Source organism: Pristiophorus japonicus, chromosome 23 (assembly GCF_044704955.1).
Source record: "Pristiophorus japonicus isolate sPriJap1 chromosome 23, sPriJap1.hap1, whole genome shotgun sequence".
Classification (NCBI taxonomy): Eukaryota; Metazoa; Chordata; class Chondrichthyes; family Pristiophoridae; genus Pristiophorus; species Pristiophorus japonicus.
The window spans coordinates 63,905,288-63,928,275 of NC_091999.1; the positions used below are offsets into that span (position 1 = coordinate 63,905,288).

Here is a 22,988-nt window from a genome sequence, read left to right on the forward strand (position 1 = left end):
TTGGCAGAGAACCGGTTAAATTGTGAAATGGAATGAAAAATGCTGAGAATCGTAGTCGGCAGGATTCGAACCTGCGCAGGATAACACAATGCATTTCTAGTCCATCGCCTTAACCACTCGGCCACGACTACTATGTTGCTTCCTTTTTTAACGTTACTCAGAAAAAACTCAGTCATCCATCTCTGTGCAGCAGACGGCCAAAGACTTCTGAAAAATTCTCCGTTTGCTAAAAATCTGCACGAGGCAATCTCCTCTACCTGTATTTTTACAGTTCGATATTGCTCTGGAACTTTTTAATATTCTTCTCTTCCAAGAAACAGAAGTAAAACTCTACGATATGAAATAACTGCCTCCCCGTCGGGGAATTGAACCCCAGTCTCCCGCATGACAGGCGGGGATACTCACCACTATACTAACGAGGAACTGACGTGTACTAATTCTGTCAGAGCAGTAATCGAGCCACTGTGAACAGAACTGGGCACCATGAGAAGTCGACAGACACATTGAGAGACAGAGACAAACCGACAAACAGGGAGAGACAGACAGCGAGATAGAGACAACGAGAGACAGAAAGTGTGAGACTGAGAAGGGGAGGCAGACTGAGTGAGAAAAAGACTCAAACATTTCCATATACAGAGATGTGTGTGTGTGATCTATTATGAGAGAGAGAGGGAAAGAGTGATAGAGAGACAATGATAAAGACAGTTACAAGGAGAGAGACAGATGGAGAGAGAGCGATAGAGACTAAAACAGAAAATGATGGAAATACTTCTCAGCTTGCAGGCAGGGACTCACAGAGACAGGCAAAGACATGGACAGACCGAAATGATGGGAAAGAGAGAGACAGTCAGACAAAGAGTCTGAGAGAATCCCATTGGAACAGACGTGGCACCGTGAGAAAGAGACAGATTGAGAAACAGAGACAGACAGAGTAGTCAGACTGAGAGAGACAAAGACTCAAACACATACACAACTCTCTGAAGAGAGAGAGAGGGAGAGACCGAGCGACGCAGATACATTTCACAATTTCATTTCATTATCGGTTCAGAGTGTCACATTGTTACAGAAAATTGCTGATTCAACCGATGAAAATCCGTCTCACTGATCAGAATGGGAGGAAATCCGTGTTAAATAAAAGAGATACCAGGAGTGGTGTGCGAACCCACGCGGGAAAAATCCATTAAAATTCAAGGCCAACGCCTCAACCACTCGGCTATCCTCGTCCTGTGAGAACCTGCATTCCGTCTCTGTGAGAATCTGGGCTTCAACCCCAACCCCACATACAAACACATACACATCGGCTTTCAGTGAGCATTTACGAACATTTTTCGGAATATTGAGACGGGGGCAAATCTCCTATTCTTTTTCGAGTAATGCACTGGGAACTTTCATATCCACCCGAGGGTGCAGACGGAGCTTCAATTTAACATTTCATCCGAAAGTCAACAGCTTCAACATTGCAAAATTCCCCAAGTGCTGCAGTTGAGTGTTAGCCAAGATGATAAAGCTCAAGTCTCAGAAGTGCGACTTGAACACACAAACTCCCGATTCAGTCGAGAGTGCTGCCACTGAACCAAAGCCGATACAAATGTTCACAATCTTATTATTTCCCCCAAGTCTTTTTTATAAGTTCCAGGACATACTAAATTCATGGTGATGATTTCCACAGACAGTTGCACATACACAGAGACATATATAGAGATAGACAGACACAAAGACACGCACACACATAACCAAAAATGTGCACGCACCAACGGGCATGCACAGATGCCTTCGTCATCTCGAAGGATAGACAGGCTGAATCACTGTCGCAACTTTGACTGATGTTTGCGATTTTTGAAACGGATGTATCGTGAATATTGCAGATTAATAAAAATGAGAAAAAAATGTCAGTGTTGAAAGGTGTGGGACGTTATTCCATCTATCTCAGGATCAGTTTGGCAGAGAACCGGTTAAATTGTGAGATGGAATGAAAAATGCTGAGAATCGTAGTCGGCAGGATTCGAACATGCGCGGGATAACCCAATGGATTTCTAGTCCATCGCCTTAACCACTCGGCCACGACTACTGTGCCGCTGCCCTTTCAAACGTTACTCAGAAAAAACTCAGTCATCCATCTCTGTGCAGCAGACGGCCAAAGACGACTGAAAAATTCTCCGTTTGCTAAAAATCTGGACGAGGCAATCTCCTCTGTCTGTATTTTTACAGTTCGATATTGCTCTGGAACTTTTTAATATGAATCTCTTCCAAGAAACAGAAGTAAAATTCTACATTTTGAAACACCTGCATCCCCGTCGGGGAATTGAACCCCGGGCTCCCGCGTGACAGGCAGGGATACTTCCCACTATACTAACGAGGAACTGACGTGCACCAGTTCTGCCAGAGCAGTAATCGAGCCACTGTGAACAGAACTGGACACCATGAGAAGTCGACAGACACATTGAGAGACAGAGACAAGCCGACAAACAGGGAGAGACAGACAGCGAGATAGAGACAACGAGAGACAACGAGGTGGACAAGTCCCCTGGACCTGATGACATGCATCCCAGGGTCTTCAGAGAAGTGGCTGCAGAGATAGTGGATGCACTGGTTGTTATCTACCAATATTCCCTGAACTCTGGAGAAGTCCCAGTGGACTGGAAAACAGCAAATGTAACACCCCTATTTCAGAAAGGAGGGAGACAGAAAGCAGGAAACTATAGACCAGTTAGTCTACCATCTGTCAGTGGGATAATACTGGAGTCCATCATTAAGGAAAAGTAGCAGGACATTTTGAAAATCATATTGCAGTCAAGCAGATTCAACATGGTTTTATGAAAGGGAAATCATGTTTGACAAATTTGCTGGAGTTGATTGAGGATGTAACGAGCAGAGTGGATGAAGTAGAACCAGTTGATGTCGTATATGTGGATTTCCAGAAAGCATTTGATAAGTTGCCACACAAAAGTTTACTGCAGAAGCTAAGAGCTCATGGAGGTGGGGGTAATATATTAGCATGGATAGAGGATTGGCTAACTAACATAAAACAGAGAGTCAAGATAAATGGGTCATTTTTAGGTTGCCAAACTGTAACTAATGGGGTGACACAGGGATCAGTGCTGGGGCCTCAACTATTTACAATTTATATTAATGACTTGAATGAAGGGACCGACAGTAACGCAGCCACATTTGCTGATGATACAAAGATAGGTGGGAAAGCAAGTTGTGAGGAGGAGGCAACAAATCTACAAAGGGATATAGACAGGCTCAGTGAGTGGAGAAAAATCTGGCAGATGGACTATAATGTGGTAAAAGTCAGGTTATCCCCTTTGGTAGGAAAAATAAAAACGTGAATTATTATTTAAATGGGGTTGATTACAAAATGTTGTAGTACAGAGGGATCTGGGGGTTCTTGTCCAAGAATCTCAATAGGTTAACATGCAGGTACAGCAAATAATCAGGAAAGCAAATGGAATGCTGGGCTTTATTGCAAGGGGGTGGAGTATAAAAGTCGGGAAGTCCTGCTACAACTGTACAGGCCATTGGTAAGACCACAGCTGGAGTACTGCACACAGTTTTGGTCTGGACTTGTCTCCATTCCCGTGCCGAGGGGATTGTTACACCAGACGGGAGGGGCAACTATGGGGACACTGATTCCGCACCAATTCCCATTCTCCTCCTTTCTGGTGGATAATGGAGGGGCCACTGTGTGTAATGTGCAAGTCAGTAAGCATTGTCAGCAAGCTCTTTTTGGAGATTATATTCAGTGGAAAGTTTGACACTATTGTAGATTTTGTACCAAAGATCAATGTAGGATTCAAGTAAAAATGCATAATTTTATTGCAAACTAAATTTCTGTTGAGAGTCGCTGAATTAAGCGGGAAGATAACACACAGCGTTTCTTAAATGGACACTGCAGCCTCGAGAACACAATCAGCAATATATCCAGAGTATTAAAGTCCAGCCCAGTTATAGGGTTATTATCAGCAGAAACAAACCCCAACTGTCAGAATGAACATGGTTCAGTCGGGATGTGATTAACAGCAGATTCCAACACCTGCAGTCACTTGTGAACTGCTGGTGTTTCAGCAGGTGGGATGACCCTGAGAATCCCTTCACACACATGGGGCAGGTGCACGGCCTCTCCCCAGTGTGAATGCGTCGATGAATTTCCAGCACAGACGGCGATCTAAATACCTTCCCATAGTCCCCACAGTTTCTCCATGGTGCTGGTATCCTTGTGACTCTGGATGGTTGGACGATCAGTTGAAGCCTCGCCCACACTCACAACACGTTTACAGTTTCACCCCGCTGTGAATGGTGCGATGTTTCTTCAGGCTGTGTGACTGGTTAAAGCTTTTTCCACAGGCAGAGCACTGGATCAATCACTCGGGTGTGTGTGTCTCTGTGCTTTTCCAGTCACACTGATGTTTGAAATCTTTTCCCACAGGCAGGACAGACAAACATTTCTCCTTCCACTTTCAAAGGACGATGATATTCGGGTCCTGATGAATCGATTGAGTCCGTCAGATCTTGACATGATGTTTGGTTTGTGTTTCCTGTCTGAAAATCTCCCCTTCTAATACGCTGTAAAAGGAGATAACAAAACTCATCACTGTCAGTACAAGACAGAAATTCAGGATAGACACATCTAGTTTCCATGGAACATTCTTTCCTCTCTTGTTCTTCCAAAGCTTTAAATCCCTGTCCAACACATTGTCCCTCCTGCTGTGCTGAAATCCAAATCAACACACATTTCGAAACTGTTGCTCCTCCACTCCCAGTTTTCAACACCAATTCTGGTTGGGTTCAGTTCGACACTCACTGGTTCTCCTCCCCTTAAGGTACTGACTCTGGCTGGGTTCAGTTCTACACTCACTGGTTCTCCTCCCCTTAAGGTACTGACTCTGGCTGGGTTCAGTTCTATACTCACTGGTTCCCCTCCCCTTAGAGTACTGACTCTGGCTGGGTTCAGTTCTACATTCACTGGTTCCCTTCCCCTGAAGGTACTGATTCTGGCTGGGTTCAGTTCTACACTCACTGGTTCCCCTCCCCTGAAGGTACTGACTCTGGCTGGGTTCAGTTCTACACTCACTGGTTCCCCTCCCCTGAAGCTACTGACTCTGGCTGGGTTCAGTTCTACACTCACTGGTTCCCTTCCCTTGAAGGTACTGACTCTGGCTGGATTCAGTTCTACACTCACTGGTTCCCCTCCCCTGAAGGTACTGACTCTGGCTGGGTTCAGTTCTACACTCACTGTTTCCCCTCCCCTGAAATTACTGACTCTGGCTGGGTTCAGTTCTACACTCACTGGTTCCCCTCCCCTGAAGGTACTGACTCTGGCTGGGTTCAGTTCTACACTCACTGGTTCCCCTCCCCTGAAGGTACTGACTCTGGCTGGGTTCAGTTCTACACTGACTGGTTCCCTTCCCCTGAAGGTACTGACTCTGGCTGGGTTCAGTTCTACACTCACTGGTTCCCCTCCCCTGAAGGTACTGACTCTGGCTGGGTTCAGTTCTATACTCACTGGTTCGCCTCCCCTTAAGGTACTGACTCTGGCTGGGTTCAGTTCTACACTGACTGGTTCCCTTCCCCTGAAGGTACTGACTCTGGCTGGGTTCAGTTCTACACACACTGGTTCCCCTCCCCTGAAGGTACTGACTCTGGCTGGGTTCAGTTCTACACTCACTGGTTCCCCTCCCCTGAAGGTACTGACTCTGGCTGGGTTCAGTTCTACACTCACTGTTTCCCTTCCACTGAAGGTACTGACTCTGTCTGGGTTCAGTTCTATACTCACTGGTTCCCCTCCCCTTAAGTACTGACTCTGGCTGGGTTCAGGTCTACACTCACTGGTTCCCCTCCCCTGAAGGTACTGACTCTGGCTGGGTTCAGTTCTACACTCACTGTTTCCCTTCCACTGAAGGTACTGACTCTGGCTGGGTTCAGTTCTATACTCACTGCTTCCCCTCCCCTTAAGTACTGACTCTGGCTGGGTTCAGTTCCACACTCACTGGTCCCCTTCCCCTGAAGGTACTGACTCTGGCTGGGTTCAGTTCTGCACTCACTGGTTCCCTTCCGCTGAAGGTGCTGACTCTGACTGGGTTCAGTTCTACACTCACTGGTTCCCCTCCCCTGAGGTTATGACTCTGGTTGGGTTCAGTTCTACACTCACTGGTTCCCTTCCCCTAAAGGTGCTGACTCTCGTTGGGTTGTGTTCTACACTCACTGGTTCCCCTCCCCTGAAGGTGCTTACTCTGACTGGGTTCAGTTCTACACTCACTGGTTCCCCTCCCCTGAAGGTACTGACTCTGATTCGGTTCAGTTCTGCACTCACTGGTTCCCTTACCCTGAAGGTGCTGACTCTGGCTGGGTTCAGTTCTACAATCACTGGTTCCCCTCCCCTGAAGGTGCTGATTCTGGTTGGGTTCAGATCCGCACTCACTGGTTCCCCTCCCCTGAAGGTGCTGATTCTTGTTGGGTTCAGTTCCACACTCACTGGTTCCCCTCTCTCTCCTCCCCTGAAGTTTTTTTTTCTGTTAAGTTAGTATTTAGTCTTTAAATAAAGGTTAATTAAATCAGAGGATTGCTGAGTCGTTGCTGGGTATATTTCTCTAAGATTTAGAGTTTAGTTCTACTTGATAATTGCGAGTGTAACTGGAGGGATGACAGGACAGCTCAGTTCCGTGGATTACACATCCTGTGGCATGTGAGCAATCCTGGAAGCTTCACATAGCCGGGACGACCACATGTGCAGGAGGTGTCTCCAGCTGCACCAACTCCAGCTCCGCGGTTTGGAGCTTGAGCGGCGGCTGGAGTCACTGCGGTGCATCAATGAGACTGAGAGCTACGGGGATCTCACGTTTCCAGAGGTGGTCACCCCGCAGCTTAAGAATGTGCAGGCAGAGGGGGATTGGGTGACCCCTGGACAGAAGAGGAGGACCAGACAGGTAGTGCTGGAGTCCCCTGAGTCCATCTCGCTCTCCAACCGGTTCTCTGTTCTGAGTACTGGTGAGGGCGATGGTGGCTCTGGGAGTGAGCCAGAGCCACATTCACAGCACCTTGGGTGTCTCAGCTGTGCGGGGGGGAGGAAGAAGAATGGAAGAGCTCTAGTGATAGGGGATTCAATAGTCAGGGGAGCAGACAGGTGTTTCTGCAGCCGCAGACGTGACTCCAGGATGGTATGTTGCCTCCCTGGTGCCAGGATGTCACTGAGCGGCTGCAGGGCATTCTGGGGGGAGAGGGTGAACAGCCGGAGGTTGTGGTCCACATCGGGACCAATGACACAGGTAGAAGGAGGGGTGAGGTCCTGCAGGCAGCATTTAAGGAGCTAGGAGAGAGATTAAAAAGCAGGCTCTCAAAGCTAGTAATCTCCGGATGACTCCCGATGCCACGAGCTCGTGAGTACAGAAATAGGAGGATAGAACAGATGAATACGTGGCTGGAGAGATGGTGCAGGCGGGAGGGCTTTAGTTTACTGAGGCATTGGGACCGTTTCTGGGGGAGGTGGGACCGGTACAAGCTGAACAGATTGCACCTCAACAGAGCCGGGACCAATATCCTCATGGGGGGGTTGCTAGTGCTGTTGGAGAGAGTTTAAACTCGCTTGGCAGGGCGACGGGAACCTGAAAATAGATTCAGTAGGGAGGGGAGTAAAGCTGGAATTAGAAAGCAAAATTAAAGAAAGTGAGTTTGAAGGAGAGAGGAAATAAGCAGGAAAAAAGTGTAAAAAAAACAAACTTAAAGCCACTTTGTCTAAATGCACGTATCATTTATAACAAAATAGATGAGTTGACGGCACAAATAGATACAAATGGGTATGATCTGATAGGCATTACAGAGACATGGTTGCAAGGTGACCAGGTCTGGGAATGAAATATTCAGGGGTATTTCACAATCCAGAAGGACAGACAGAAAGGAAAAGGAGGTGGGGTAGCTCTATTGATAAAGGATGGAATCACTGCAATAAGAAGAAACAATATTGGCTCAAATGATCAGGATGTTGAACCAGTTTGGGTGGAGATAAGGAATAATAAAGGGAAAAAGTCACTGGTGGACATAGTCTACAGGCCACCTAACAGTAGCAACTGTGTTGGTCGGAGCATAAACCAGGAAATAGTGGGGGCTTGTAAAAAGGGAACAGCAATAATCATTAGTGATTTTAACCTCCATATTGATTAGACATATCAAATTGGTCAGGGTAGGCTTGAGTAGGAGTTCATAGAGTACATAAGGGGCGGGTTCATTCAGCAGTATGTAACGGAACCAACCAGGGGGCAGGCTATCTCAGATCTGGTCCTGTGTAATGAGATAGGATTAAAAAACAATCTCCAAGTAAAGGATCTCCTTGGAATGAGTGATCATAGCATGGTTGAATTTCAAATTCAGATGGTGGGTGAGAAAGTTAGCTCTCTAACCAGCGTACTAAGCTTAAATGAAGGAGACTATGTAGGTATGAGGGCAGAGTTGGCTCAAGTGGACTGGGAAAATAGATTAAAGTGTAGGACGGTTGTTGAACAGTGGTGTACATTTAAGGAGATATTGCACAACTCTCGAGAGGAATATATTCCAGTGAGGAGAAAAGGGTGTAAAAGAAAAGATAGCCATCCATGGCTAACTAACGAAATAAAGGACGGCGTCCAATTTAAAAACGAGGTGAGACAAAGTGGCCAAAACTAGTGGGAGGACAGAAGATTGGGAATCTTTTAAAAGCCAGCAAAGAAAGACTAAAACAATGAAGAAAGGGAAGTTAGACTATGAAAGTAAACTAGCACAAAATATAAAAACAGATAGCAAGAGTTTCTATAGGTATATAAAAAGAAAAAGAGTGGCTAAAGTAAATGTTGCTCCCTTGGAGGACGAGACCGGGAATTAGTAATGGGGAACATGGAGATGGCAGAAACTCTACAAATATTTTGTATCTGTCTTTACGGTAGAGGACAGAAACAATATCCCAACAGTGGATAGACAAGGGGCGATACAGGGGGGAGGGGGGGCGGAGGAACCTAACACAATCACTAAGAAGGTGTTACTCAGTAAGGTAATGGGACTAAAGGCAGATAAATCCCCTGGACCTGGTGGCTTGCATCCTAGGGTCTTCAGAGAAGTAACGGCAGGGATAGTGAATGCATTGATTGTAAATTTAACATAATTCCCTGGATTCAGATTGGAAACCTGCAAATGTAACACCTCTATTTAAAAAAGGAGGCAGACAAAAAACAGGAAACTATAGACCAATTAGCCTAACATCGGTGGTTGGGAAAATGTTGGAGTCCATTATTAAAGAAGCAGTAGCAGGACATTTGGAAAAGCACTTTTTGTGTCAGGCAGAGTCACCACGGATTTATGAAGGGGAAGTCATGTTTGACAAATTTGTTGGAATTCTTTGAGGATGCAACAGACAGGGTGGATAAAGGGGAACCATTGGATGTGGTATATTTGGACTTCCAGAAGGCATTTGACAAGGTGCCACATAAAAGGTTACTGCACAAGATAAAATATCATGGGGTTGGGGGTAATATATTAGCATGGATAAAGGATTGATTAGTAAAAGAAAACAGAGTCAGGATAAATGGTTCATTCTCGGGTTGGCAATCAGTAACTAGTGGGGTGTCGCAGGGATCAGTGCTGGGACCCCTACTATTTACAATCTATATTAACGATGTGGAAGAAAGGGCCGAGGGTAACGTAGCCACATTTGCTGACGATGCAAAGATAGGAGGAAAATCAATGTGTGAGGAGGACACAAAAAATCTGCAAAAGGACATAGACAGGCTAAATGAGTGTGCAAAAATTTGGTAGATGGAGTATAATGTTGGAAAGTGTGAGGTCATGTGCTTTGGCAGAAAAATTCAAAGAGCAAGTTATTAATTAAATGGAGAAAAATTGCAGAGGTTAGTATGCAGGTTCTGCAAGTGATCAGGAAGGCCAATGAAATCTTGGCCTTTATTGCAAAGGGGATGGAGTATAAAAGCAGGGAAGTCTTGCTACGGTTATACAGGGTATTGGTGAGGGCACACCTGGAATACTGTGTACAGTTTTGGTTTCCATATTTACGAAAGGATATACTTGCTTTGGTGGCAGTTTCTTGTCTTGGAGGGTTGTAGTAAATCTGTGGAATTCGCTGCCTCAGAGAGCTGTGGAAGCTGGGTCATTGAATAAATTTAAGACAGAGATAGGCAGGTTTTTAACCAATAAGGGGTTATGGGGCGAAGACAGGGAAGTGGTCCAGAGTCCATGATCGGATCAGCCATGATCGTGTTGCGTTGTGAAGCAGGCTCGAGTATGGCTGCTCCTGCTCCTATTCCTTATGTCTATTTGTTCTTATGTTTACCACTCCCTCATCAGACACTTCCAGGGCAAGTACAGCAAGGGTTAGATACAGAGTAAAGCTCCCTCTGCACTGTCCCATCAAATGCTAAACCTTGCCCATAATGAGCAGGGCTCAGGGAGGTTGGTTGCTGGGCACTGCAGTGATGTCATTAAGCTAGTTTGAATAGCTAATAGTTACTCCAAACTAACTTAGGCCAGCATATCTGGCCACACAGAAAGACAGGAAAGCACCAAGCACTTAACAAAGCACAAAAATAAGAATTCAATAACAAATAAAAAATACAAGGAAGCTGAGAGAACCTGCATCAAGCACCAAGATTTACAAAGCACGAAACAAAACACAAAAAGTAACAAGCAATTAATTAACAAATAAAAAATAAAAGGAACCCTGCATCGAAAGCACCAAGACCAAAGTAATTGATGGGATTGAAGGCCAATAAACCCCCGGGGCCTGATAGTCTGCATCCCAGATTACTTAAGGAAGTGGCCCTAGAAAGAGTGGATGCATTGGTGATCATTTTCCAACAGTCTATCGACTCTGGATCAGTTCCTATGGCCTGGAGGGTAGCTAATGTAGCACCACTTTTTAAAAAATGAGAGAGAAAACGGGTAATTATAGACCAGTTAGCCTGACATCAGTAGTGAGGAAAATGTTGGAATCAATCATTAAGGTTGAGAGAGCAATGGCAGGATCGGACCAAATCAACATGGATTTATGAAAGGGAAATCATGCTTGACAAATCTTCTAGAATTTTTTGAGGATGTAACTAGTAGAGTGGACAAGGGAGAACCAGTGGATGTGGTGTATTTGGACTTTGAAAAGGCTTTTGACAAGGTCCCACACAAGAGATTCGTGTGCAAAATTAAAGCACATGGTACTGGGGCTAATGTACTGACGTGGATAGAGAACTGGTTGGCAGACAGGAAGCAGTGAGTCGGGATAAACGAGTCCTTTTCAGAAAGGCAAGCAGTGACTAATGGGGTGCCGAAGAGCTCAGTGCTGGGACCCCAGCTATTTACATTATACATTAATGATTTAGATGGAGGAATTGTTGTAATATCTCCAAGTCTGCAGATGAAACTAGACTGGGTGGCGGTGTGAGCTGTGTGGAGGACGCTAAGAGGCTGAAGGGTGACTTAGACAGGTTGGGTGATTGGGCAAACGCATGGCAGATGCAGCATAATGTGGATAAATGTGAGGTTATTCACTTTAGTGGCAAAAACACAAATGCAGAATATTATCTGAATGGCAGCAGATAAGGAAAAGAGAAAGTGCAACGAGATGGTGTCATGGTACATCAGTCATTGAAAGATAGCATGCAGGTACAGCAGGCGGTGAAGTAGGCAAATGGTATGTTGGCCTTCACAGCAAGGGGATTTGAGTAGAGGGGCAGGGAGGTCTTACTGAAGTTGTAGAGGTCCTTAGTGAGGTCTCACCTGGAATATTGTGTTCAGTTTTTATCTCCTAATCTGAGGAAGGACATTCTTGTTATTTAGGGAGTGCAGCGGAGGTTCACCAGACTGATTCCCAGGATGGCAGGACTGACATATGAGGAGAGACTGGATCGACTGGGCCTGTATTCACTGAAGTTAAGAAGGATGAGAGGGAATCTCATCGAAACATATATACAATTCTGACGGGTCTGGACAGGTTTGATGCAGGAAGAATGTTCCCGATGTTGGGGAAGTCCAGAAATAGGGGACATAGTTTAAGGATAAGGGGTAAGCCAGTTAGGACTGAGATGAGGAGAAACTTCTTCATTCAGAGTTGTTAAGCTGTGGAATTCCCTGCCTCAGAGAGTTGTTGATGCTAGTTCATTGGATATATTCAAGAGGGAGTTAGATATGGCCCTTACGGCTAAAGGAATCAAAGGTTATGGAGAGAAACGAGGAAAGGGGTACTGAGGTGAATGATCAGCCATGATCTTATTGAATGGTGGTGCAGGCTCGAAGGGCCGAATGGCCTACTCCTGCATCTATTTTCTATGTTTCTATGTAATAATCAATCAATAACAAATAAAAAGGTCGGCGAATCGGTTCTTTCTCACTGTGCAGATCTGCTCCTGGTGATATACCCTCAACCTCCTACTGACTGCAACTCAACTTGCATGTATGTGCAGTAAAAACTCAGAGAAAGCTCAGAATCTCTTCAGTCAACTTAAACTGGGGTCTCGAGATCTCTTGCAACCCAAAAAGCAAAATGAAAAATGGACCACAATCAATTAATAAATAAATAAACACACAAAAAGTAGAAGTCCTACCTTCAGCGGGCCGCCGATGAGGGAGCCCATTGGGCTGCAGAGCACACACAGAGATTCTGGGGGCGAGGAGCTACTGCACATGCGTGCACACTCAAGCGCGCATGTGCAGAGGTCCCGGCACTGTTTTCAGCCCCGGGACCTGGCTGCGCCTCCATCGAGGCGAGGCTGGGGAGCGGCCAAACTCGGCCTGAAGACTTTTGGTGCCCTAATCGGTATAGAAAAGCGTCGCACCTCTGGTGAGTTCGTCAGAAACCTCTACTGGTCAAATTTGGGCCCCAAGAGTGGGACTGTTTCAAATTTACCAATTTAGCACTTTGTTCTCACCAATGTGCGCGGTCCCTTTAAATCTGCTGCACGGTGTCTCTTCTAGCGGTGGGTGCTGGTGAGTGGTCCCTTTAAATCTGCTGCACGGTGTCTCTTCCAGCGGTGGGAGCTGGTGAGCGGTCCCTTTAAATCTGCTGCACGGTGTCTCTTCCAGCGGTGGAATGAACATGGTTCAGTTCTGGATGTAACTAACAGCAGAATCCAAACCCTGCAGTCACTTGTGAACTCGCTGGTGTCTCAGCAGGCTGAATGATCGAGTGAACCCCTTCCCACACATGGAGCAAGTGAACGGCCTCTCCCCGGTATGATCTCGCTGGTGTCTCGGAAGGTGCTAATTGTTGTGCATGTATACACCCTGTACACTCAATGTACAGTTACATAAGATCTATGAATGTACCTTTACACTGTATAAAATATGCCTGTACCACCAGAGGGTGCAACAGGTGGAGACCTATAGGTCACCTGCACACTGCAGGTATAAAAGGGAGCCCACCTTACTGTCACATCATTCAGGAGCTGCAATAAAAGGACTAAGGTCACAACAGTGCAAGTGCAATACCTTACCTCGTGGAGTCATTACTCGAGTGCTGGCAAACACGACAGTAATTACTGTTGAATGTGTTTCCACACATGGAGCAGGTGAACGGCCACTCCCCAGTGTGAGTGCGCTGGTGTGTCAGCAGTTCCTTTTTGCTATTAAAGCTCTTCTCACAGGCAGAACATTTAAACGGTCTCACATTGGTGTGAACAAGTTGGTGTCTCAGTCGGTGGGTTGAAGAAATGAATCCTGACCCACACACGGAGCAGGTGAAGTTCTCTCCCGAGTGTGAGCTCGCTGGTGTGTTAGCAGCTCACATGACCGAGTGAATCTCTTCCCACACACGGAGCAGCTGAACAGCCTCACCCCAGTGTGGGTGTGTTGATGAGTTTCCAGCTCAGATGGGTAATTGAATCCTTTCCCACAGGCCCCGCATTTTCATGGTATCTCCCCAGTGTTGCTGCGTTTGTGTTTCGCCAGGCCACAGGATCAGCTGAATCCTCGTCCACACACACAACACGTGTACGGTTTCTCCCCGCTGTCAACTCTGCTTTTTGCTTCCATGTTATGTTTGATGATATTCAGGTCCCGATGAATAGACTGATCGATCTTGATGTGACATTGGAGTTAAATCTCCCGTGTACAAGTCCTCCCCTTCAAATACATTGAATATAAAACAGATAAAAGGGAGTGAGAGAGAACCCAGAAAAACACACAGGCTGATTGTAAAATTGAGCTTAATAAATCGGGGAATTTGTGGTGCGGGCTCTAGAAAAACAGTCACCATGAAAGCTGCCGGATTGTCACTAAAATCCCAACTGGCACACTAATGTCCTCCAGCGATATGGGGATCGGGCGGGAGAGTCAAGTTGAGATCGAAGATCAGCCATGGTCGTATTGACTGGTGCAGAAGGCTCGAAGGACCATATGGCTGACTCCTACTCCTAATCCTTATGTTCTGATGGAAGGGAACCTGCCACCCAACCTGTCCCACGGCTTTTACCACCCAGAAGGAAAAGGGCAGCAGGTGAATGGGAACACCATCATCTGCAAGTTCCCCTCCAAGTCACACACCATCCGGATTGGTCATATATCGCCGTTCCTTCATCGTCACTGGGTCAAAATCCTGGAACTGGCTCCCTAACAGCACTGTGGGAGCACCTTCACCACACGGACTGCAGCGGTTCAAGTAGGTGACTCCCCACCACGTTCTCCAGTGTAATTAGGAATGGCCAGTAAATGCCGGCCTTGGCAGCGACGGCCACAGCCCGGAACACATTTAAAAATCTGTAAATGTTCAATGGATTAAAAGTCTCTCCAGAAATACTTGTTCCTCATACACTTTTCCATTGTGTGGACAGGGGGTGCTTAACAATCTAATCTCCCCCAGAGCCCAGCTCCCCGGGGGCCCCGCACGGGCCCAGAGCCCACCTCCCCGGGAACCCCGCACGGGCCCAGAGCCCACCTCCCTGCACGGGCCCAGAGCCCACCTCCCCGGAGGCCCCGCACGGGCCCAGTGCCTACCTCCCCGGGGGCCCCGCAGGGGCCCAGACCCCACCTCCCCGGGGGCCCCGCACGGGCCCAGAGCCCACCTCCCCAGGGGCCCCGCACGGGCCCAGAGCCCACCTTCCCGGGGGCCCCGCACGGGCCCAGAGCCCACCTCCCCGGGGGCCCTGCACAGGCCCAGAGCCCACCTCGTCGGGGGCCCCGCTCGGGGAAAGGCCGGAGCCGCAGGTTGTTGTTCGGGTCCTGAGGCCCACAGTGGGTGTGTGTGAAGCGGATAATGCGGAGTGTTGTCTCTCGGGCAGGCGGGGCCTGTGCCCGCACTCGGTGTGTGTGAAGCCCGCGCCCCCTGGGGTTTATTAACCCGCTCCCTCCCTCCGCCCATCTCTCAGCCGCTGCGTCAGACACAGCCGCCCTACCGCGCATGCTCAGCTCACACTGCCCGGGTGATTGACGGCAGCTCCGGGCCAATAGGAAGAGCGGGGGCGGGGCCGGAGGACCGAGTGGGCAATGGGTCATCCAACGAATCAGACTGTGCTCGGGGCGGGGCTGGAGGACCGAGCGGGCGGAGGGTCCTCCAACCAATCGGAGTGTGCGAGAGGCAGGGTTGAGCCCGGATCTCCCGCACTGAGCATGTGCGGACGGCGGCGGCGACAGTTGGTGGAGCCCGGATGATGTCGGTTGTCGGCGCGGGGCAGGAATTGGAGCCGCGCGTGGGGCTGGTGAGCGTCATAAACACGTGGTGTAGGGCCCAGGGCCAATCACAGCCCAGAGGCTGACCCCGGGCTTGACCCGCGGTGACAGGCCCGGGGTCAGCGGGGTCACCGGCCGCCAGCTGGGATTTGGGAAAGAGGAAAAATGGGAGATATTCTAAAGCAAATGGTGCAATTTGCAGGTGAACACAAAGCTGTGAAGGGCAGGGTCCGCTGATCAATCTGTTCCAGCATTAATAGCAGTATAGAGTACAACAAGCAAGTTCTGGTCAACCTTTATCACTCACGAGTTCGACTCAGATATTGAGGGTTGGCCTCAATTCTGGGACATCAATAATAACTTTCAAAACCAGCAATGTTCAAAGGGAACATTTTCTGGTGTTTTGGGGCAGGTGCAGAGAGTGGGTCTTTCAGTGAATTGGACAGGCTCGATGGGCCGAATGGTCTCATTCTGTGCTGTGTGATTCCCTGAAATGGTGAGAGTCAGGGAGCGAGTGGTCAGGGAGAGCCCATCACCAAAACAGGGAGATATTACAGATATATAGGGAGGGTCAGAGTGTATAAAGAGGTGACGAGAGCACAGACACCCAGATTCAGTACCTTCAGGGGAGGGGAATCAGTGAGTGCAGAACTGAACCCAGCCAGAGTCAGTGCTTTCAGGGGAGGGAAACCAGTGAGGGTCGAACTGAACAAAGCCAGAGTCAGTACTTTCAGGGAGGAGGTACAGAGGTTTCGTGAGAGTGTTCCAGAGCTTGGGGCCTCGGCAACAGAAGACAAAGCCACCAATAGTTGAGCGATTATAATCAGGGATACTCAGCAGTGAGTCACATTCTGCACTGGGGGAGTCGGGTGGTGGCTTCAGGCTTTAAAATTCTCATCCTCTTGTTCAAATCCCTCCAAGGCCTCGCCCCTCCCTATCTCTGTAACCTCCTCCAGCCCGCCAATCCTCTTAATAAGGAGAAACAATTTTCAGTGTCAGAAAGTTCAGTAACCAGAGGCACAGATTGAATGTGATTGGTAAATGAACCAGATGCTACATGAGGGGACTAATGAAGCAGCGAGATGTTCTGGCCTGGAACGCACTGCTTGTTCGGGTGGTGGAAGCAGATTCACTTGTAACTTTCGAAAGAGATAAACATGACTTGAAAAAATTTTCAGCGTTATGGGGCAAGAGTAGGACAGGAGTCCCCTGAGTGCATCTCACTCGCTAACCGGTTTCCAGTTCTGGATACTGATGAGGGCGATGATTTCTCTGGGGAGTACAGCCAGAAACATGTCCACGACACCGTGGGTGGCTCAGCTGCACAGGGCGGGGAGGAAGAAGAGTGGAAGAGCATTAGTGCTGGTGCATTTGATAGTTAGGGGAACAAAAAAGCGCTTCTGCAGGCACAGACATGATTCCAGGATGGTATGTTGCCTCCCTGGTGCCAGGGTCAAGGATGTCACTGAGCAGCTGCAGGACATTGTTGAGGGGGGAGGATGAACATCCAGAGGTTGTAGTCCATATCGGGACCAATGACATCGGTAGAAAGAGGGATGAGATCCTGCAGGCAGATTTTAGGGAGCTAGGAAAGAGATTAAAAAACAGGACCTCAAAGGTAGTAATGTCCGGATTACTCCCGGTGCCACGTGCTGGTGAGTACAGAAATAAGAGGATGGAGCAGATGAATGTATGGCTGGAGTTTGGTGCAGGAGGGAGGGCTTTAGAATCCTGAGGCATTGAGAGCGTTTCTGGGGGAGGTGGGACCAGTACAAGCCGGACAGGTTGCACCTCAACAGGACCGGACAATATCCTCACTGGGGCTTTTGCTAATGTTTGGAAGGCAGAGGAAACAAAGGCTAGAAAATAGACAATAAGGGAGTTTGGCAGGGCTAAATGCCAGTGCCAGTGTGTTTCAATGAGATCACCTCTCATTCGTCTAAACTCCGGAAGAGTATAGGCCCATTCTACACAAACTCTCATCATAAGACAGTCCTCTCATCACAGGAATCAATCTAGAAATACTTCAATGCCAGTGCAAGGAGTCTGGGGATTGAGGCAGATAAGCTGAGGGCACAGACAGACATATGGGGGTATGATATTGTAACTATTCGTGAAACACGGCTAAAAGAACTGCAGGAATGGCAGCTCAACATTCCTGGTCACAGGGTTTTAAGACAAGATAGAGATGGGATAAAAAAAAGGCGGGCACATCGCAGTGTTGATTAAAGAAACAATTCCAGCTGTGGGGAGGGATGATATGTTTGAAGGATCATCAAATGAGGCCACATGGGAGAAGTGAAGAACAAAAAAGGGGCGATCACACTGCTGGGGATGTACTATAGACCCCCAAACAGTCAGAGGGAGACAAAAGAGCAAATATGTCGGCACATTTCTGATACGTGCAAAAATAATAGGGCAGTAATAGTCGGGGATTTCAACTACCCAAATATTAACTGTGATAGAATTAGTATGAATGATATAGAAGGAGCAGAATTCATAAAATGCATTCAGGAGAACATTTTTAGCCATTACGTAGCAAGCCCAACAAGAGAGTGGGTGGTTTTGGACTTGGGTTTAATGAATGAAGCTTGGGCAGGTGGAAGGGGTGTCAGTGGGAGAGAATTTTGGTGCTGGTGATCACAATTCAGTTAGATTCAGGGTCGTTATGGAAAAGGACAAAGATGGACCAGAAATAAAAGTTCTCAATTGGCATAAAGCTAATTTTACTAAGCAGAGATGTGATTTAACCAAAGTGGACTGGAAACAGCTACTTGAAGGTAAATTAGTGTCAGAGCAGTAGGAGGCATTCAAGGAGGAGATAGCGAGGATTCAGAGCTAGTATGTTCCCTTAAGATAAAGGGTGGGACTAATAAATCTAGAGCCCCTTACATGTCAATATTAGAATATCAGAGATAGGAGCAGGAGTAGGTCATACGGCCTCTCGAGCCTGCTCCGATATTCAATAAGATCATTGCCCTCAACTCCACTTTCCCACCTGATCTCCATATCCCTTGATTCCTCGAGAGTCCAAAAATCTATCTATCTCAGCCTTGAATAGACGGAGCATCCACAGCCCTCCAAAGAATTCCATAGATTCACAAACCTCTGAGTGAAGACATTTCTCATCTCTGTCTTAAATGGCCTCCCCCTTATCTTGAGCCCCCGAGTTCTAGTCACTCCAGGCCGGGGGAATCGAGCTCTCAGCATCTACCCTGTCAATACCCTTCAGAATCTTGTATGTTTCAATGGGATCCCCTCTCATTCTTCTAAACTCCAGAGAGTATAGGTCCATTCTACACAATGTCTCATCGTAAGACAGCTCTCTCATCCCAGGAATCAATCTTGTGAACCTCCATTGCACCGTCTTCAAGGCAAGTGTATCTTTCCTTAGATAAGGAGACCGAAACTGCTCAGTACTCCAGGTGTGGTCTCACCAAGGCCCTGTACAATTGTAGCAATAGATCCTTAATCTTATACTCCACCCCCTTACTGCTTGCTGTACCTGCATGCTCGCTTTCTGTGTTTCTTGCACAAGGACACCCAAATCTCTCGCAACACCAAGATTTAAAGTTTCTCACCATTTAAAAGATATTCTGTTTTTCTATTCTTCCTACCAAGGTGAATAACCTCACATTTCCCGACATTATACTCAATCTGCCACCTTACTGCCCATTCACATCGTCTGTCTATATATCTTTGCACTCTTGTGTTCTACTCACAGCTTACTGTCTCACCTAGCTTTGTATCGTCAGCAAATATTACACTCGGTCCCTTTATCTAGGTCATTAATATAGATTGTAAATAGCTGAGGACCCAGCACTGATCCTTGCTTCACGGTAGAAGACACTAAAAACCTCTCCTTTTTTAAATAGGGGCGTTACATTTGCGGTTTTCCAATCTGGTGGGACTGCCCCAGAATCTAGGGAATTTTGGGAGATTAAAACCAATGCATCCACTATCTCTGCAGCCATTTCTCTTAAGACCCTGGGATGTAAGGCATCAGGTCCAGGGGACTTGTCCGCCTTTAGTCCCATTATTTTACCTAGTACCACTTCATTACTGACAGTGATTGTATTAAGTTCCTCCCTACCTATAGCCCCTTGATTATCCACTTTTGGGATGTTTTTAGTGTCTTCTACCGTGAAGACCGATACAAAATATTTGTTCAACGTCTCTGCCATTTCCCTGTTCTCCATTATTAATTCCGCAGTCTCATCCTCCAGGGGACCAACATTTACTTTAGCCACTCTTTTCCTTTTTAACACTCTTTAAAATGTGCCTCTTTGACCCCCGGTGTCAAATTCTATCTGATAATGCTCCTGTGAAGCACCAGGGGCCATTTTACAGAGTTATTTCAAGGCTGAGATAGATACATTTTTGGTGTTTGGGGAATCGAGGGATATGGAGATCGGGCGGGAAAGTGGAGTTGAGGTTGGTGATCAGTCATGATGTTATTGAATGGTGGAGCAGGCTCGAGGGGCCGTATGGCCTACTCCTGCTCATAACTCTTATGTTCTTAAAGGTGCTATATAAATGAAAGTTGTTGTTGTTTATAAAGGAAGGATAAATGGTGGTGGGTCAGGGAGAGCATTTGATCAGAACTGGGAGATATGGCAGATGGACAGCTTATAGGGAGCGATAGAGTGAGCGAAAGGAGAGAGAGAGAGAGACCATATACACAAGAAATGAACTGTAAAGTTGGGTGGGGAAGAGGAGGTGGGGAAGTGACAGCAGACAAAAGGAGGCACAATAGGAGAAGGGAGAGTAATAAAAGACATACAGAAAATAAAAACACTTGCATTTATTTCGCACCTTTCACCACCACCAGATGCTCCAAAGCCCTTTACAGTCAATTAAGTTATTTTTGAAGCGTAGTCACTATCGTAATGTAGGAAACGCAGCAACCAATTTACAATGTGATAATGACCAGATAATCTGCTTCACTGATGCTAAGGGAAAATATTGGCCAGGACATCGGGGATAACTCCCCTGTTCTGCTTGAAATATTGCAATGGGACCTTTTACGTCCACCTGAGGGAGCAGACGGGGCCTCGGTTCAACATCTTATCCAAAGGACAGCACCTCCGACAGTACAGCAGTCCCTCAGCACTGCACTGGATCATCAGCCGAGATTTTTGTGTTCATGTCTCTGGAGTGCGACATCAACCCACAACCTTGTGACCCAGAGGCAAGTGTGTTACGCACTGAGTCACAGCTGACACAAATACTGACATAGTTAGAGCAGGTTAGCTCAGTTGGAGATGTGAGATGATGCATTTATCAATGCTTAGATATTTTGTCTATTCCTCAAAATCAGTAACATTTTGGAATGTTCAGGTCAAGGTTCACAGATTAACAATAAGAAATAGGAGCAGAAGTAGGCCATTGTATCCCTCGAGCCTGCTCTGCCATTCAATAAAATCATGGTTGATGTGATCTTGACCTCAACTCCACTTTCCTGCCTGCTCCCCATAACTCTTGACTCCCCTATTATGCAAAAATCTGTCTATCTCCGCTTTAAATATATTGACTGACTCAGCCTCCACAGCTCTCTGGGGTAGAGAATTCCAAAGATTCACGACCCTCAGGGAAGAAATTCCTCCGCATCTCCGTTTTAAATGGGCGACACCTTATTCTAAAACTATGCACCCTAGTTCTAGATTCCCCCACGAGGTGAAACATCCTCTCTGCATCTACCCTGTCAAGCCCCCTCAGAATCTTACACGTTTCAATAAGTTCACCTCTCATTCTTCGAAACTGCAATGAGTACAAGCCCAACATGCTCAATCTTACTTCATAAGACAACCCCTTCATCTCAGGAATCAACCTCGTGAGCTTCTCTGAACTGCCTCCAATGCAAGTATATCCTCCTTAAATAAGGAGACCAAAACTGTACGCAGTACTCCAGGTGTGGTCTCACGAACACCCTGTACAGTTGTAGCAAGACTTCTCTACTTTTATACTCCATTCCTCTTCAATAAAGGCCAACATTCCATTTGCCTTCCTGATTACTTGCTGTACCTGCATGCTAACTTTTTGTGTTTCATGCACAAGGACCCCCAGATCCCCTCTGTCCCGCAGCATTTTGTAGTCGCCATTTAAATAATAATTTGCTTTTTTATTCTTCCAACCAAAGTGCATAACCTCACATTTTCCCTCATTATACTCCATCTGCCAAATTTCTGCCCACTCACTGAGCCTGTCCATAATCCTTTGCTGAATCTTTGTGTCCTCCTCACAACTTGCTTTCCCACCTATCTTTGTATCAGAGGCATATTTGGCTGCAGTGCACTCCGTCCCTTCATCCAAGTCATTAATATAGGTTGTAATTAGTTGAGGCCCCAACACTGATCCCTGTGGCACCCCACTAGTTACAGTTTGCCAACCTGAAAATGACACATTTTTCCGACTCTCTGTTTTCTATTAGTTAGCCAATCCAAAATTTATGCTAATATATTACCCCCAACCCCGTGAGCTCTTATATTGTGCAGTAACCTTTTATCTGGCACCTTATCGAATGCCTTCTGGAAATGCAAATACACCACTGCTACTGGTTCCTCTTCATCCACCGTGCTCGTTACATCCTCAAAGAACTCGAGCAAGTTTGTCAAACGTGATTTCCCTTTCATAAAACCATGCCGTCTCTGCTTGACTATTATGATTTTCTTAATGTCCTGCTACTATTTCCTTCATAATGGACTCCAGCATTTTCTCAATGATAGATGTTAGTCTAACTGCTCTATAGTTTCCTGCTTTCTGTCTCCCTCCCTCCCTTGTTGAATTGGGGTGTTGCATTTGAGGTTTTCCAATCCACTGGGACCTTGCCAGAATCCAGGGAATTTTGGTCGATTACAACCAATCCATCCACTTTCTCTGCAGCCACTTCTTTTAAGACCCCAGGATGCAGGCCATCAAGTCCAGGGGACGTCCAACTTTAGTCACAATAGTTTGTCTGGTACTTTTTCTCTTGTGATAGTGATTGTTTTAAGTTCCTCGCTCCCTGTGACCCCTTGATTATCTATTATTATTGGGATGCTTTTAGTGTCTTCCACCGTGAAGACCATACAAAATATTTGTTTAAAGTCACCGTCATTTCCCTGTTTCTCATTATTAATTCCCCGTCTCATCCTCTAAGGGACTAAAGTTTATTTTACCTATCTCTTCCTTTTTATATATCTGTAGAAGCTTTGACTGTATTTATATTTCTTGCCAGTTTACTCTCAATCTACCTTCTCCCTCTTTATTATTTTTATTAAGACAATACTTAAAACCACACGGCCGAAGGAAAGAATGTTCCATAGAAACTAGAATTGTCTCTTCTGAATTTCGATTCTGTACTTACTTTTGTAAACTCCTTT

The 22,988-nt window shown here is 46.7% G+C and overlaps 3 non-coding genes across 3 annotated transcripts; all 3 read right to left on the reverse strand.

Annotated features, from left to right (window-relative positions):
* Nucleotides 1-350: 350 nt before the first annotated feature.
* Nucleotides 351-422, reverse strand: trnad-guc (transfer RNA aspartic acid (anticodon GUC)). The gene has a single exon. It is a non-coding gene; the product is annotated as a tRNA-Asp (tRNA).
* Nucleotides 423-1,987: 1,565 nt separating this feature from the next.
* Nucleotides 1,988-2,068, reverse strand: trnas-aga (transfer RNA serine (anticodon AGA)). Its single transcript has one exon. It is a non-coding gene; the product is annotated as a tRNA-Ser (tRNA).
* A 219-nt stretch (nt 2,069-2,287) lies between these two features.
* Nucleotides 2,288-2,359, reverse strand: trnad-guc (transfer RNA aspartic acid (anticodon GUC)). The gene has a single exon. It is a non-coding gene; the product is annotated as a tRNA-Asp (tRNA).
* Nucleotides 2,360-22,988: the final 20,629 nt, after the last annotated feature.